Source organism: Panthera onca, chromosome C1 (assembly GCF_046562875.1).
Source record: "Panthera onca isolate mPanOnc1 chromosome C1, mPanOnc1 haplotype 2, whole genome shotgun sequence".
NCBI lineage: Eukaryota > Metazoa > Chordata > Mammalia > Carnivora > Felidae > Panthera > Panthera onca.
Genome location: NC_138346.1, coordinates 167,889,029 through 167,904,857, shown reverse-complemented (window position 1 = coordinate 167,904,857; position 15,829 = coordinate 167,889,029). Strand labels below are relative to the sequence as shown.

The 15,829-nt window shown below is 40.9% G+C and overlaps 1 protein-coding gene across 8 annotated transcripts in view; it reads left to right on the top strand.

The window, feature by feature from the left end:
* The window catches only part of AK4 (adenylate kinase 4), a 74,581-nt gene that overhangs the window by 19,152 nt on the left and 39,600 nt on the right, over positions 1 to 15,829 (top strand). The window contains exon 1 of one of the 8 annotated variants that reach the window (XM_078451820.1): positions 12,216 to 12,236. The exons of the other annotated variants lie outside the window; for them this stretch is intronic. The gene's annotated coding sequence lies outside the window, so the exon portion shown is untranslated. Of the gene's footprint in view, positions 1 to 12,215; positions 12,237 to 15,829 lie in introns of those variants that run through there. 8 annotated transcript variants of the gene reach the window in all.

Genomic DNA, 15,829 nt, shown 5'->3' with positions numbered 1-15,829 from the left:
CATGGAAATTTCAAAGTGAGTTCTAAAATTAGAAAGTCTGGTGGAGCATTCACTTTCATGTATACGGTGTTTGGAATAGCATTGTGTGGCAGAAGAAGATGTAGAGACTTGAGACTTAGGGGTTGAAATCGAGCAGCCAGTACATTGCTGGCAACATACGAGGCAAACATCTTCAGATATCTAGGAACTCATATTTGGAATAGAGGCAACTATGGGAGTCAGTCGTCTTACCTGGAAAGTGATCCTTGGTTTAATGGGCAGAGTTTAATATTTCCTATTGGACAATTTACTGATGATGCAGGCTGGCTGGGCCTGAGGGTCCTTGGCTTCGTGCAGGATAGAAATCAAATGAGAAGTGAGAGCAGAGTTTATTGAAGATTTAGAGAGAGCAGATACAGATAGAGCATGTGGGAGCCTCTGAAAGGAAAGGAGAGAGACTGTCGTCTCGCTTGAGGTTTGGGTCTTTATTGAGGACGGTGGTTTGGTGGATGTGCCCTCTCAGGCACCGAGCTAGGTGTCCTGCATGAGTCTTAGGCCCTGGAGCCCCAGGTCTTGGGGTCAGGATGTTTGCAGTCAGTGGTCTTGGAAAACCTTCATGACATCCCTGTCTGCCCAGTCACTCCTTAGATGTTACCTATGTGCTAGAAGACTCCAAAGAAATCATTAAGTCCTTTAGGGAGAACATACATTTTCAGTACCATAAACCATGTGTAGGGTGGGGTACCGGTCCTAGCAAGAACAGAAGCAGGAAAATGAGCCCCCAAAATCCCAGGTTTTTGTTTTTGTTTGTCTTTTCACAAGGTCCCTTCAGTTTCTCTGTCTCATTACCAGCTCATATTTAGATTGGTTAGACTTAAATTAGGTGAAGACTTCTAGAGTCCTAAGATGAAAATGCAATGTTTTTTTCTCTTCGTCTTCACTTTCTTTTCTGCTTCTAGGCCAGCTTGCACTGAGTTTTAAAGAGACTTGTGAACCACAAATCCTGGTGGTTGGTGTTGAGTCATGATGTGTGGTGTGGGAGTGACCGCAGTGCATGGGACAGGCGTTCTCTCCCTGTGAGGGTGATTAGTAACACTGGGTAATAGTCTGTGGTCGTGGACTGGTCCTCCATCATTTTCTATTGAATCAGAAGGACCTGGGCCCTCACCACCTGCTTCGTGGGCACACAGCTCTTTACTCCACCGCTTATGGTACTGGCCACTGTCCCTAATTACCTCCTTCTCAGATTTCATGCTTCTCTAGGATTCTTCACTTCTGCTTTTCGGTCTTGTAAGGGCCTCCCTTTTCAGCATTCTTTTCATCCCATATTGGACACTACCCAGATTTTCCTCTCCCAAAGGAGAGGTGGTCCTATTGAAGTTTTGGCATGATGATTAGAGTCTGCCACAAGCAGCATCTTGATGTGGCATGTTAGACACCACTGTGCCCAAACCTGTCAGCCATTCTTCACACGCTTCATTAGCTCCACCTGCCCATACCCTAGTTTAGAGTTAATTTGTTACCTTCTTGTTCTTTTCCTTTCTGGAGAATTTGCTCTTTTTCTGTCTGCCCAGCTTTCAGTCCTCTAATACCTGTTACTTGCTTATCTGGAATAGTTTACCTCTTTACCATCTACTCCCAAAATAAATCACAGTCCCACCTTTGTTGAGCTAAAAAGTCGTTAAATTGCTTTCCCTGAACAAAGGACCTGGAACAAAGCATAGACAGATGCTTTAAAGCTTCAGTGTGTGTGTGTGTGTGTGTGTGTGTGTGTGTGTGTGTGTGTGTGTGTGTAATCTGATTTAATTTTTACATAAAGTTGCTTATTTCCCCTCTAGTAGCTCTAAGAAAGAGAGTAGTGTTATTTGGGGACAGACCCCAAAGAGTCAGGGTTCATTATTTTTTCTTGCTACATTTTATTTTGCTTTTCTTTCCTCCTTTTTCTTTTTTTAAAATTTATTTATTTATTTTTGAAAGAGAGAGAGAGCAAGGGAGGGGCAGGGAGACAGAGAGACAGCATCTTAAGCAGGCCCAATGGGGGGCTCCATCTCTCCACCCTGAGATCATGACCTCAGCCAACGCTTAAGTGACTGAGCCACCCAGGCACTCCGTTTTTTCCTTTTTTAAAAACCCCATCTTTATTTATTTGCTCATTCAACTTAAAAACTATTGAAGGAATCCTTTGCTCCCTGAGGCTCAGTTTAAGTCACTCAGCTGAACAAGACCTGCCCTTGCGGTGTTCTCATTCAGAAGGGGAGGGCAGATGGTTGAACAAAGGATTCAAGGGTGGGAGGTATTGGAGGGAGAGACAAATTGTTTAAGGAAGTGGTAGCAGGCTCTGGAGCTGGGGGTAGAAAGCCCCGCACTGATCTGACCTGTGATGTGTGCAGATTCTCAGATCCCCCTTCAATGGGAAGCCAGCCTGCAAGCTGCTGAATCACTTCGTATCTCCAGTTATTCAACTACAAACCAAGAATAATAATGGTACTGCCTCCTAGTGTTGTAGGAATTAAATGAGATAATGAATATATGAGATTAGAATAAAATTTGGTCCATTATTTAATTTTTTTTTTAATGTGACCTGTAATAGTGTTGACATAAAATTTGAGGCCCAAGATGGAAACTGTCCTGTCTGGTGTGCCATGTCAGCAAAATGAAACTTAGGTAACCTTTGTGCCCCTACAAATGCTCCACTTGACCAGAAAAGCAGTGTTTCCAGTCAGCTAATCCCCAAAGGCGATGCCAGCTCTGGGGCATCTCTTCCCAAAGATGGTTGATTCTGGGCCCCACCCAATCAGATACTTTCTATTTTTTCTTGTGCTTTATCCTACAAAACCTTCCTACCTTCCACCTCTTTTTGTAGTTCTCTGAAAGGAGACTGTCCATGTGCTGTTAACCTAAATTGTCTTCTTTAATCAGTAGGAATTAGCTTAAGCTTACAATTGAGTATATACATACAAATACATAAAACCGACACACATCCTAAATTTTATAATATTCTCCCTTTTTTGTGTACAAAATGCTTTTGTACACAAAATACTTTTTCAGTTTCAAAAAAAATAGTGATCTTGACAGCAGTTGGACAACCACTGGTCTAGCACTTGATAAGTGTTTAACAAGTGATGCTTCTGGTATTTTTTTCCTATTACATTCTTTAGTTTAATTAGTTACCTGTTTTATTCAAATTGGATAGCTAACATACAGTGTAATATTAGTTTCAAGGGTACAATATAGTGATTCAACACTTAACATGCAACATCACAACATGCTCATCATAAATGCCTTCCTTAATCCCCACCACCCATTTAACCTGTCCCTGCCCCCACCCACCTCCCCTCTGGTAACCAGCTTTGTTCTCTATTGTTAAAGTCTGTTTCTTGGTTGGTCTTTCCCACCCCCCTTTGCTTGTTTTGTTTCTTAAATGCCACATATGAGTGAAATCATATGGTGTTTGTCTTTCTCTGACTGACTTATTTCACTTAGCATAATACTCTCTAGCCCCATCCATGTTGTTACAAATGGCAAGATTTCATTCTTTTTTATGGCTGAGTAATATTCTGTTGTATATGTACACCACATATTCTTTATCTATTCATCAGTTGATGGACGTTTGGACTGTTTCCATACTTTGGCTATTGTAGATATGCCGCTATAAGCATCGGGGTGCATGTGTCCCCTTATTAAAAAAAATTTAATTAGAGAGAGCGTGAGCAGGAGAGAGTGGAAAAGGGAAAGAGAGAGAGAATCCCAAGAAGGCTCCATGCTCAGTGCAGAGCTCGATGTGGGGCTTGATCCCATGACACTGGGATCATGACCTGAGCCAAAATCAAGAGTCGCTCAACAGACTGAGCCACTGAAGCACCCATCCCTCTGAATTAGTTTTTTTGTATTCTTTGGGTATATACCTAGTGGTACAATTGCTAGATGGAAGGGTAGTTCTATTTTTATCTTTTTGAGGAAGCTCCATACTGTTTTCCACAGTAGCTGTACCAGTTTGCATTCCCACTAACACTGCAATATACTATTATTAACTATAATGAGTAATCTGTACATTTTATCACCATTACTTATGTATTTTATAACTGAAAGTTTGTACCTTTTGACCACCTTCACCCATTTTGCTCACCCTCACCCTGCATTCCTCCCTGCCTCTGCTCTGGCAGCTGCCAATCTTTTCTTTGTACCTATGATCTTGTTTTGTTGTTGTTGTTGTTGTTGTTGTTGTTGTTGTTTGTTTTAGATTGGATATGTAAGTGTGATCGAATGGTATTTGTCTTTCTCTGTTTACATCTGACTTATTTCGCTTATCAGGATGCCCTCAGCATCCATCCATGTTGTCACACATGGGAGGATTTTATTCTTTTTTATGGCTGAATAATATTCCAGTATGTGTGTGTGTGTGTGTGTGTGTGTGTGTGTGTGTATACATATATACATATGTATGTGTATATACACACACATATATACACACACACACATATACATATATCTCATATTTTCTTTATCCATTCATCCATTGCTGGACACTTAGATGGTTTCCATATTTTGGCTATCACAGATAATGGTGCAGTGAACATGGGGGTGCAGATATCTTTTCAAGTTATGTTTTCATTTTCTTCAGATAAACACCCAGAAGTGAAATTGCTGGGCCATATGGTAATTCTATTTTTAATTTGTTGAGGAACCTCCATACTGTTTTTTACAGTAGCTTCCCTCTGGCATTACTACTGCTCTTGTTCTTCCTGGGTGTTCAAGGATGATTGCATGTCACCCTACCTTATGACCCTCCTGGGAGCCCTGTCATAGAAGTGTTAGCATCAGTTGTTTCCCTCCTCCTTGTCTTTGTAGGACTGTCTGCTGTCAGCCTATGGAGGCTGGTGAGCATGGCACATCTTTGGTGTTGCTGTAGTTCTCCACCAGAGCACTGCCAGGAAGCTGTGAGATGGAAGGGTGTGGAAAAGAGAGAGAGGGAGCGGGGGAGAGAGGAAAGAATCCCCCATGGGCAGCATAGCAGTGCACTCTGTTTGAACAGATGGCACTGGAGGAAACAGCAGCTTCCCTTATGTTGACCTGCAGCCAAGATCCTGCACAGAGAGGCAGCCAGCAAGGTGCCTGGTGCAGCCAGATCCACACCCTGGGCCTTTTGCAATGGGAAGGAATTCCTTTTTATGTTGCTTTAAAAGTGAAATTCCTCCCTGTCCTCTGAATGCACCTAGTAATTGAGTTGTGATAAGGTTACAAAGGAGGCAGAGAAAATCTAGAGAGTCATGAGATTTGAAAAGTATGATCCTGCTCAGGGCTGAAAGTGCCTGGTATGGTGGGTACCAAGGCAGACTTGAAGAACGTGAACTTGAGATGGTTAAACACTGTGAGTCTAAAACTCATCTATGATTTTGGCAAACCTTTCAGATTACTTGCCTTTTCCCATTTGTTCCCTTGCCCAACTTCTGTTCTTCCATCCCAATCTGCTTTTTTCTCCTCTGCTGCTTATATAAGCCAGCATGTGGTACCGTGCCAGATGTTCATGGTATGTTTATAAATGCATGTGTTCCTATTCTGGGCCAAAAACATTCTCCTGACATAGGACATCCAAAATTTTTTGGCTTATAAAATTCCAATATCTTTTTCTTTGACGATTTATTTAAATTCTTAAAATGAGGTTACTGCACTATTTTATTCTTTGAATCAGTATGGAGTGTCAAATAATAATTGATAAGCTGGTGTGGGCAGAAAGCTTAAGGATAAAGAATCTGCTGGATTTCCTTTGTGCTTAGATACTGGATCACCTTTTTTCTCAGCACTGTGAGCCCCTCCCCTACCCAAAGTCATGGCTTTTGTCCATACATATTTTTAATCTTGGCTATTATAGAAACACATCCATTGGACCCAGGGTACAGAATTAGACTAAGTGAATGTACATATGCAGTCCGGCTGGAGAGAAAAGAGCAAATAGGCCAAAGCACTGGCCCTTATTCTCAGGATGTCTTGCAGACAAGGTGTGATGGAACACTAAGAGATGGCATAGGCCTGAGGTCTTGTCGGGATTCCACTCCTCATATCTCAAATGGGTGTAATGACCATGAAAGCAGGGAGATGCTCCTTAGTCTGTGAAGTCCATCTCCTCTGCTCACCTAGAATCTTGGTGATTGAAAGCACACTGGTGTGGTTGGACGCATACTGGGGAAGCTGATCCTTCAGCCCCAACACATACACAGAGCCAGGTAAAGGAAATAGAAATTCCACCTCCAAGATGGCAGAGCTAGAAGGGTCCAACAGCCTCATGTAGGTGAGGAAACTTGAGGCCATGATAAGTGAAGTACATTGATATGTTCAGTCCTGTGGGCAGTCCTTGGGAGCAGAACTCTTAACAGCCAAGGCTTCTGATTTTGAGCCTAATACAATTTTCAGCCTGATACAGTTCCTTGTATCATATTGGCTCTTTGTCTCTTGATGGAGCCATTCCAGTGTGTTTAAAAGGGTATTGTCCCATGGTAAAAATGCAGATAGAAAGAATAAGTAAACTATATGATCTCGCTTATATGTGGAATATAAAAGCAAAACAAAACAACGCTGAGCTCATAGATACAGAGAATAAATTGGTGGTTGCCAGAGGTGGAGGGTGCGGAGGAGGTGTGAAATGGGCAAATGTAGGCCAAAGGTACAGACTTCCAGTTATAAAATAAGTCACAGAGACGTAATGTGCAACATGGCGACCATGGTTAGTAATGCTGTGTCACATATTTGAAAGTTACTAACAGAATAGATCTTCAAAGCTCTCATCACAAGAAAAAAACATTTGTAACTATGTATGGTGACGGAAGTTGACTAGATTTATTGTGGTAATCATTCTATAGTATTTACAGATATCCAGTTACTATGTTGGACCCTGGAAACTAATATGTTATATGTCAGTTTTACCTCCATGAAAAAAATCACATTACATATTTTTTCACTTTCAATCTCACAATTAGTGGTAAAGAGGTGCACATTTGTACTTTACATAAATTTGGGTTCAAATCTAGGTTAAAAGAAAAATCTTTTTACTATTAACCTTCTTTTGATCTAGGGAATGATTGATTATATAGATCATAGATTCAAATAATGTTAGCTACAATTTTCTGTGGTTAAAACACCAATACTAATTATCCCCATGATAAGCTAAATTTTGTACCTTAAGACTAAATGGCAAAGGACAAGCTTTGAAGATGGGTACTTCGTTCCAAGTCACTTTCTCAGGAGAGACCTGTGGTCAATGACTTGATGTCTTCGGGGTCTTAGTCTCATTATGTCCACAAGAACAAAGAACAAATAGGATGGAGGTCTTACTTCATAGTTTCAAAGTTTTGTATTATGTTATATAAAATGAAATAGAACTTCTTTAGCAATAGTTTACAATCCCTAATGTCTTGTGATTTATCAAAGGAACTCTTTTGGTAAAACTTACCTGTGTCACACAGACATCTCAAAAGGAGTTTCATCTCAAAAGGAGACATCAGGTTTTGGGTAGTCTAGCCTAGTATAGCTTCTCACTTGGGGTGACTTCCATGCACCTGCCTGTTAGTTTGAAAATCAGTTGTTTTCCTCATGTTAAACTTTCTGCTTCTTCTGTTTAGAGAATATTTTTAGTCTTAATCTTAGAAATCTATAAGAGTTGACTCATATACATTTTGTGGGTGTTTAAGAATGTCAGATAGCGTTAGGAGGAGCAAACATCCACTTGTTGGAACAGATCCTTTTTTGTTAAGAGGTCAGGCTTGGGATCCAAGTGCAGTCTGTGGTAATGATCTTTCTGCACCAGCTTGAGTAGACTGAAGCAATAGGTGTGAGAACCATTGACAAAAGGGATGGAATGTCCATTTATGTAGCTAAATCAGATAACAGTGTTTTGCTTAATTTAGTGATTTATTTTACTCAGTTATTCAGTGCCAAAGAATTAGATGGTAAGATAACATTTAAAGGAAGCATTGCTGCACATAGTTTTTACTGTGTGATTGAGAAGGTTTTTCTGAGTCTTAATTGCCTAGAAGTCGTGACTGTGGTTAGTAGGACTGTTGTACAATACAGTCCACAGAAGATATGGCAGGGGTAGAGTGAGATGAAAGTTTACCAATAATCCGAAGGACCTTGGAGACAGGAAGATGGAGAGTTTAAAGATCATGATACTTTTTCATCTGAAGTGGTACCTATTGATGGTTAAAATAAGATAGTCTCTAGCCTCAAGGGCATTACAGTCTTGTATGGAGGATTTGTAAACAACCCCACTAAACAATAAGAGTGAAAGGTAGACACAATATGTTTGTGCAGACTGTGACCTGCATGGGGTGTGGAGCAGAGACATACAATGTGACTGGAGTCTTCTAGCCTTTAAGTGGCAGTGCCAGGATTTGAACCTAGGCAATCTGGCTCGAAAGTGTATACTCTTGGCCATTATATTAGGTTCAGACTTTTCCTCATAGTTACCAAAAGCAAGTGTCAGGGAGTAATTAAAAATCATGTCTTTTTGTTGTGAAGGAAAAGAAAGCCTGGCTGTGAGCAAGGCCAATTGAAGGGTGGATACCAGACATCTGAAATGAGTCATTTGAATTAGTGCCAAAATGCCTTATATTTAGGAATTTCTTCCGTGGTTTCTCTAAAGCCCTTTGATATCTTTTTTTTTTTTTAAAGTTTATTTATTTTGAGAGAGAGAGAGAAAGACAGCACAAGCAGAGGAGGGGCAGTGAGAGAGAGAGAGAGAGAGAGAGAGAGAGAGAGAGAGAGAATCCCATGCTGTTAGTGTAGAGCCTGACTCAGGGTTTGATCTCACAAACCACTAGATCATGACCTGAGCTGAAATCGGGGATCAGAGACTTAACCGACTGAGCCACCCAAGTGCCCCAGGACTTTCATATCTATTCACAAATTTTTTTTGTAAAGTTTATTTTCTTACTGAAAGAGATATATCAAAGTGATATCAGTGATAAACAGTTTATGGAATGAAGATTTTCTTCATTTTGTAACTATTCTAGTGCCAAAATATTCTACCAAGTAGGGGAGATAAGGAACTTGTGGTTTGCAGAATCACAATACTATAGTTCATATCTGACCATGCCTTATATAGGGAGTGTGTGTGGGGGGGGGGGGCATTCTCAGTGACAAAAGTTTTGGAGAAGGGATGATACTGGAGGCAGGCAATGGTTTCTACTGATTTTAGGTAGCATTATGAAGAAATCAAGCTCTTTTACAGGGGCCTTTCACTCAGCATGTTCTAGCTTGAACAATGAAAAGAACATTGAGTAGTTATCTGTTTCTGGTGATTAGCCAGGCATCTTGGGAATTTGCTGCTATGTGGACATTTGTCCTGCTCTGTCTTCTGTATCCAGTTTGCCCTCACTTTATAGGCAACCAGAACAAAATAGGGTATGTAGTGTGTATATGTTTCAAAGGATAACAGTTGTTTACGACTCAACCTAAGGGATAGAACATTACCAGTACCATAGAAGCCTCCCATATGCCCTTTCTCCATTACTCACAACTGCTATCTTGCATCTTACAATTATTATTCTCTTGCTTTACCATGAAAATATAATATATAGTTTTTATTTATTTATTTTGGAGAGAGGGAGAGACAGAATCCCAAGCAGGCTAGGCACTGTCAGTGCAGAGCCCAGTGTGGGGCTCAAAATCATGAGCGGTGAGATCATGACTTGAGCTGAGACCAAGAATCAGGCACTCAATCGACTGAGCCACCCAGGCATCCCATTTATCATATATTTTTGCCATATATGCATGTATCCCTCAGCAGTACTTTGAGGAATACGCAAGTTTAATTTTGTGAGTTTTAGACTTTTATAAAAATGGGCAGATTATTTGGGCAAGAAAACATAAAATTAAACCTTGTTTATTTTTCTTTCTGGTTGTGTCGGTAAAAGATAGGAGATCATTCTTAGAGCTTGATTTTGTTTTGAAATAGGCCAAGTTGTCAACTGTTTGATGCTTGGCCAAGCCATCAGAAGCATATGAGAGATTACTTCTGATGTTCCATTGTTTCCCTGACATGTAGGGAAATATGCTATAGCATGGCACAGAGTATAGTTGCTTAGTAAATACTTTTAAGTGAATGGCCGAATTATAATTGCAAGATCAGTGAACTTAGGACAACTTCCATGTAGTTGTTTTTGATATCTCTTTGCAACTGAACTCAATGTGGAAGTCCTAACTGGGAAAGATCTGTTCCAATGTAAATTCTTAAATTTCGAGTGCAGATAAGTAGCTGAAGTATTTGTACTCAGATCTGATTGTTATGTCATGAGTAGCTACCTCTGTTACAAAAGTTTAGTTAGCTCTGGTCCTCTAGGGAATGAATGGAGTTGGGAGGACCAATCAATTTTCAAGTGCATATATTGTTTAAAATCTTTATATATTTATTTTGTGAGAGAGCGCAAAGAGCCCAGCATGGGGTGGGGTTCAACGTCATGAACTGTAAAATCATGACCTGAACTGAAATCCAAGAGTCAGATGCTTAAGTGACTGAGCCACCCAGGTGCCCCTCAAGTGCACATTGAATGTCTGTTTTGAAAAGGTGCTGCAGAAACAGTGGTTGGTGTACCAGACAGATTCCATACTGTATGGTGGTGCAGACTGGCATGAGAAATACAAACGTGATGAATGCTACAGAGCTGGAGGACAGGATGCCATGGAGCATATAGAGGGGACCTAACCTCAGTTTGGGGAAGCTGAAGAGAGGAGAGACCTGGGGCTGGACGGTAGAGATGGGCTGGGGTGGAGCATGTGAGTGAAGGAAGAAAAGCTACCAGGCTGCTTGAGGGTAGGTGTGGGCCAGATCTTAGAGGGACTTAGAAGCCACTGAATGGGCAGTAGACAGAACCCTGCTGATGCGTTTTAAGTAGAGACTCAACATGATCAGAGGTACAAGTTGGTCCATTCTGGCTGCAGGGTGGAAAACAATGGCATGAGGTTGTGGGATGTGGGGGAAAATAGTGTTAGGAGGAAGCTACTGATTATTAAATCCTATCTTTTGATCAAAGCCTAGCCTTAAAAGGGAAATAAAATCAGTTTGAGATTTATACCAGAGGCAAAGTGACATTTAGAATTTCAGTAGCCTAATTATGAGCCCTCTCTTTGATGCTGTTTATTTTCCAAGGTTAAACTTGAGGTTAAATGCAGAGTCCTTTGGTTAAACTTCTTCCTTTCATCTGCACATGTGTCATGGATTGCTAAGAACAAAGTGCTCTATTTCAGAATAGTTCCTTTCCACCTCCCACTGTGGAAGCTTAAGGAGATTTTTCTCCAGTATTAAAAAAATTTTTTTAACGTTTATTCATTTTTGAGAGAGAGAGACAGAGAGACAGAGAGACAGAGCACGAGTGGGGGAGGGGCAGAGAGCAAAGGAAACACAGAATCTGAAGCAGGCTCCAGGCATTGAGTTGTCAGCACAGAGCCCTACACGGGACTCAAACCCACAAACCACGAGATCATGACCTGAGCTGAAGTCAGATGTTTAACCGACTGAGCCACCTAGGGACCCCATCTCCAGTATTTATTACTATGGGAACCTGGTCAATCTCCTGGAGGTACTCTCATAATATTGTGCCCCCACCCCCACCAATGACTATGTCCCCTGGAGTTTTTGTCCACGCTTCTAGCAATTCCTCAATTACAATTTAGGATTTCCTACCTAGCACTGGTTCCTGAGGTGCTTTCCATTCGTGAGTCTCTGCTCAGGTAAGATGTGACTCCTTTATTTGCCTGTCTGTCCCTCTAATCTTGGGGGCAGTAGTTTGCCCCGTGTCCTCCCCTCTCTTATGGATCCAAGAGAGTTGTTTGTGGTTTGTTTTTCAGTCTATTCAACTTTTTCTTCCTCTAAGGACAAAGTGGTTGTTTCCAAGTTCCTCACATGCACACTAGGGCATACATTGTTGTTGTTGTTGTTGTTATTTTTGAGAGTGCGAGCATGCATGCAAGTGGGAAAGGGGCAGAGAGAGAGAATCCCAAGCAGGCTGTGCACTGTCAGCGCAGAGCCTAGTGTGGGGCTCGAACTCACAAGCCTCGATTGTGACCTGAGCCAAAGTCAGAGGCTTAACCAACAGAGCCACCCAGGTGCCCTCAGGGCACATACTTATTAACAAGTAATTATTTGTTCATGAGTCTGTTCCACTTCTCTCCTAATTAATAAGCTCCTTGAGGTCATTCCTATATCTGTGTCTGTAGTGCCTTGCATGGTACCTGGCCTGTAGTAGATGCACAGAAAATTTTGGTTGGTAAGTGGTATGTTCCTGGAGACGAGAACCTTCACGTGTGGTTGTCCGTGATTGGAGTCACCTGGGTGGACTTGGGGTAAAATGGGAGGCTTCTTACAGGATACTGGTGGGGTCATTGCATAGCTGATTAGAGGCCTGTGGCACCAAACACACTGGACATTGTTGTCCTGATGTTGGCACTTTCCAGGTTGGTCATTGAGATAAGAGGTAAGACAGATATTCAAATGAAATAAAAAGACCTCATTTGCTTTTGCTTAAAGTATTAATAGTAATTGAGGTTTGATCTTGTAAGTTGATTATCTTGAAGTTCTAATCCTTGCCTTTGTTAAAACAAATATTTTTGTCTCCATTGTTAAGAACCAAGGGAGTCTGGTTGGTTTTCTGCAACTCTGGACTGGTATTTCAGGGATAACTCCTTACTGGTCAAAGGTGAATGAGCTGGCATTTGGTTTGACCAAATTCATTTAGTGTGTGACCAATAACCTATTACTATTTCACAATATATTTATATGGAACTGTACTAGCAAGTAAGAGCCTGTATGACTTAATTGTAATAACTGTTATTTAGTTTTTCTGCCCGACAGAATGAAATTCTATAAAATTTGGCTGTTTAAAGTTTTCAATGGGTTAGCACCCAATTCCAGTGTTTAGTGTAGGTTCTAAGCTCAAATATCAGGTTGGTACAGTCTGCCGCAGGGTAGATGCTTAATCAGTATCAGCTGAAAGAATATTTAGTGGGTTCAGAAAGTATGTATGTATGTATTTATGTATTTATTTTTAATGCTTATTTTTGAGAGAGAGAGAGCACAAACAGGGGAGGGGCAGAGAGAGAGAGGGAGAAGAGAATCTGAAGCAGGCTCCACACTGTCAGTGCAAAGCCCAACGTGGGTCTCGAAACCGTGAACCTGAGCTGAACTCTGACACTCAACCAGCTGAGCCACCCAGGCGCCCTCACAGAGTATTTAAACTACAAAACCCACCATACCATGTTCTCTAGTTATCCCCTCCCTGAATAGGGAACCATTTACTTCCTGTTTCATGACACTATCTGTTTTTCCCATGTTGAGTTGATTTCTGTTTGGAGGTCATTCAGTCTCTGGAATGTTTTAGCTGGCTGTCCTGAGTATTTAGGGTCCTGTTGAATGGATTTTGTACTACCTAAATATGCATGTGTGGGTTCTCATGGATTTTCTAAAGAAATGTCATTTGCTTAATTGGCTCTCCTAGTTATTCAGAAAAAAATATTTTCTTATTAACCAGCCTTAAGACAATTCTTTATAAATCTAACATCCTCCCCATTGAGCAGCTGACAATGTTTTGTTATATTTACTGCCCTGAATACAATAATCTGTGTCACTCTGTTAATGTGACAGTGGTAAATTTTAATTTTTTTAAATGTTTATTTATTTTAGAGAGAGAGAGAGAGAGTGCGAGCGCGTGCCAGGGAGGGGCAGAAAGAGGGAGACAGAGAATTCAAAGCAGGCTCTGTGCTGTGGTTCTGTGCTCACAGCACAGAGCCCCATGTGGGGCCCGAATTCAGGAACCCTATCATCATGACCTTAGCTGAAATCAAGAGCCCTTTAACGGACTGAGCCACCCAAGCACCCCTGAAAGTGGTCAATTTTAATGTGAAAGAAATGAGGCCAATAAAAATATCTTTTCTGTATCTTGGAAGTATAAATTTTGGATAGATGACCAAGTTAATAGGTAGTCTTAAGTTGTATATTATCTTAAAATTTTAAGTTTGGTATTTCTTAAATACACAACTTAATAGGTAGTCTTAAATTCTGACAATTTGTATATTACCTGATCTAGTTGGGAATGGAAAATATATATTTTTCAAGGTTACTAAGATTATATCTTATTTTAATTTACATTTAGCAATTGAATGAAATAGGTTAAGCTGCATTGCCACAATATTTATATTGTAAAATAGGTGGAATATTGATTTTTTATAATGTATTTAATATTGAAAATGATAATATATATCTATAGATATACTCACATAATTTTGTAATATATTACCATTTTGTAATCTGACACTTTCTCTTTTCCTTTCTGAGGAAAGTTTTTTCAAATGTGGTCTTAATCACTCGTGTTCTGTTCAGTCTTCTAAACACATGATGGATTTTCTTTTTGGTTGTTATGAAGCCTTAAAAAATGCAGAACTGTTGGCCTGTTTTTGGCACTCTAAATTTATTGTTTATTTTTGAAAACTTCCTGGTGGTTTATGACTTACTCATGTGTGCGCGCATGTGCACATATGCGCATCTATATATACACTGAGAATTCAGAAGCTGCGTAAGACTGTGTGTGTCCACAGCCTTTCTTTGGAATACTACTTGACAAATTGGAGCTGGTATGTGTGTTATCTATTTAATGATACTACTTTCAAGCAAGCTGACAAAGGCAGATGAAGGTCCCGGTTTTCTGAATGGGCCTCTGTCTTTATCAACATCTTATCTCCATTTGTTGTTGTAGTGAGATCTTCATTCAGATGCAGATACACTGTCTGTTTTGTTCTGGCTTTTAAACTTTCCAGGTTTTCATTTGGGTGGGGATTGAGGTGTGGGGGGGTAGAAGTTTGATTTTGTATCAGATTAGATGGATGTGTTGTCTGTCCTGCTCCAGAGAAGATCCAAGACTGCCAGTAGTTGGGAAAGTATGTTGAACTTAGATCTTTCTCTTACTTAGTAAATTAGATTAAAATGATTCTGGAAGTCTTCCACAGGGTTATTTTAAACTTGGAATTGCACGGTCTATGTTGAGTTAACTCAAGGTGATGTAGGCAGGCTGGGCCTGAGGATCCAGAGGGGATCCTGCAGGAGTGACCAAGAGGGTCCTTGGTTGGCTTCGCGCAGGATAGAAATCAAATGCAAGCTGGTAGGAAGTGAGAGCAGAGTTTATTGAAGATACAGAGAGAGCGGATACAGATGGAGCTTCTGGGAGATTCGGAAAGGAAAAGCAGAATGAGTCTCATCTTTGCTTGGTGTGAGAAGTGAGATGATTCATTTTCAAAAATACCAAATAAAAGCTGTGCTGTCTAGTTAACAATAGGTTTACAATCTATTGGAAATATGTACGAACCCCTTTCCCACTGCACAATGGAGTCCCCAAACCCGTAGACACTTCACTTCCTGGTTCTTCTTCCCCTCTCCATTTGGTGGGCTTATTTTTTGCGGGCTTTGCAATGAGTATGTGCCAAAGAACTCAAGTCTCTGCATCACCTCAAGAGATGTCCATTTGTTCCAGTCAGACTACTTTTCGGCCTCACATGGGCATCGGTGACTTCTGGGTAAGACTGTAACCTCTGTAGTACTCAGCCAGTGAGGAATCAGGGGAGGGACTTCGCTCTAGGAGATAAATGCCTGCTGTAACCAGACACCAGCTCTTGCAAAAAACGTTGATCAAAGCCTAGCTTCTCTGTGCTCCAGTCTTCACGTCCCTCATTTGATTGGGGCAGTGGGCTTATTTCTCACACTTGGGGTCTGGGCTTTTAGTTGAGGATGGTGGTCTTGTGTCCCTGTCCTCAGGCATCCAGGAACCGGTCAGAGCTGGGAGTGCTCAGGTGTCCTTCATAAGTCACTTATGCC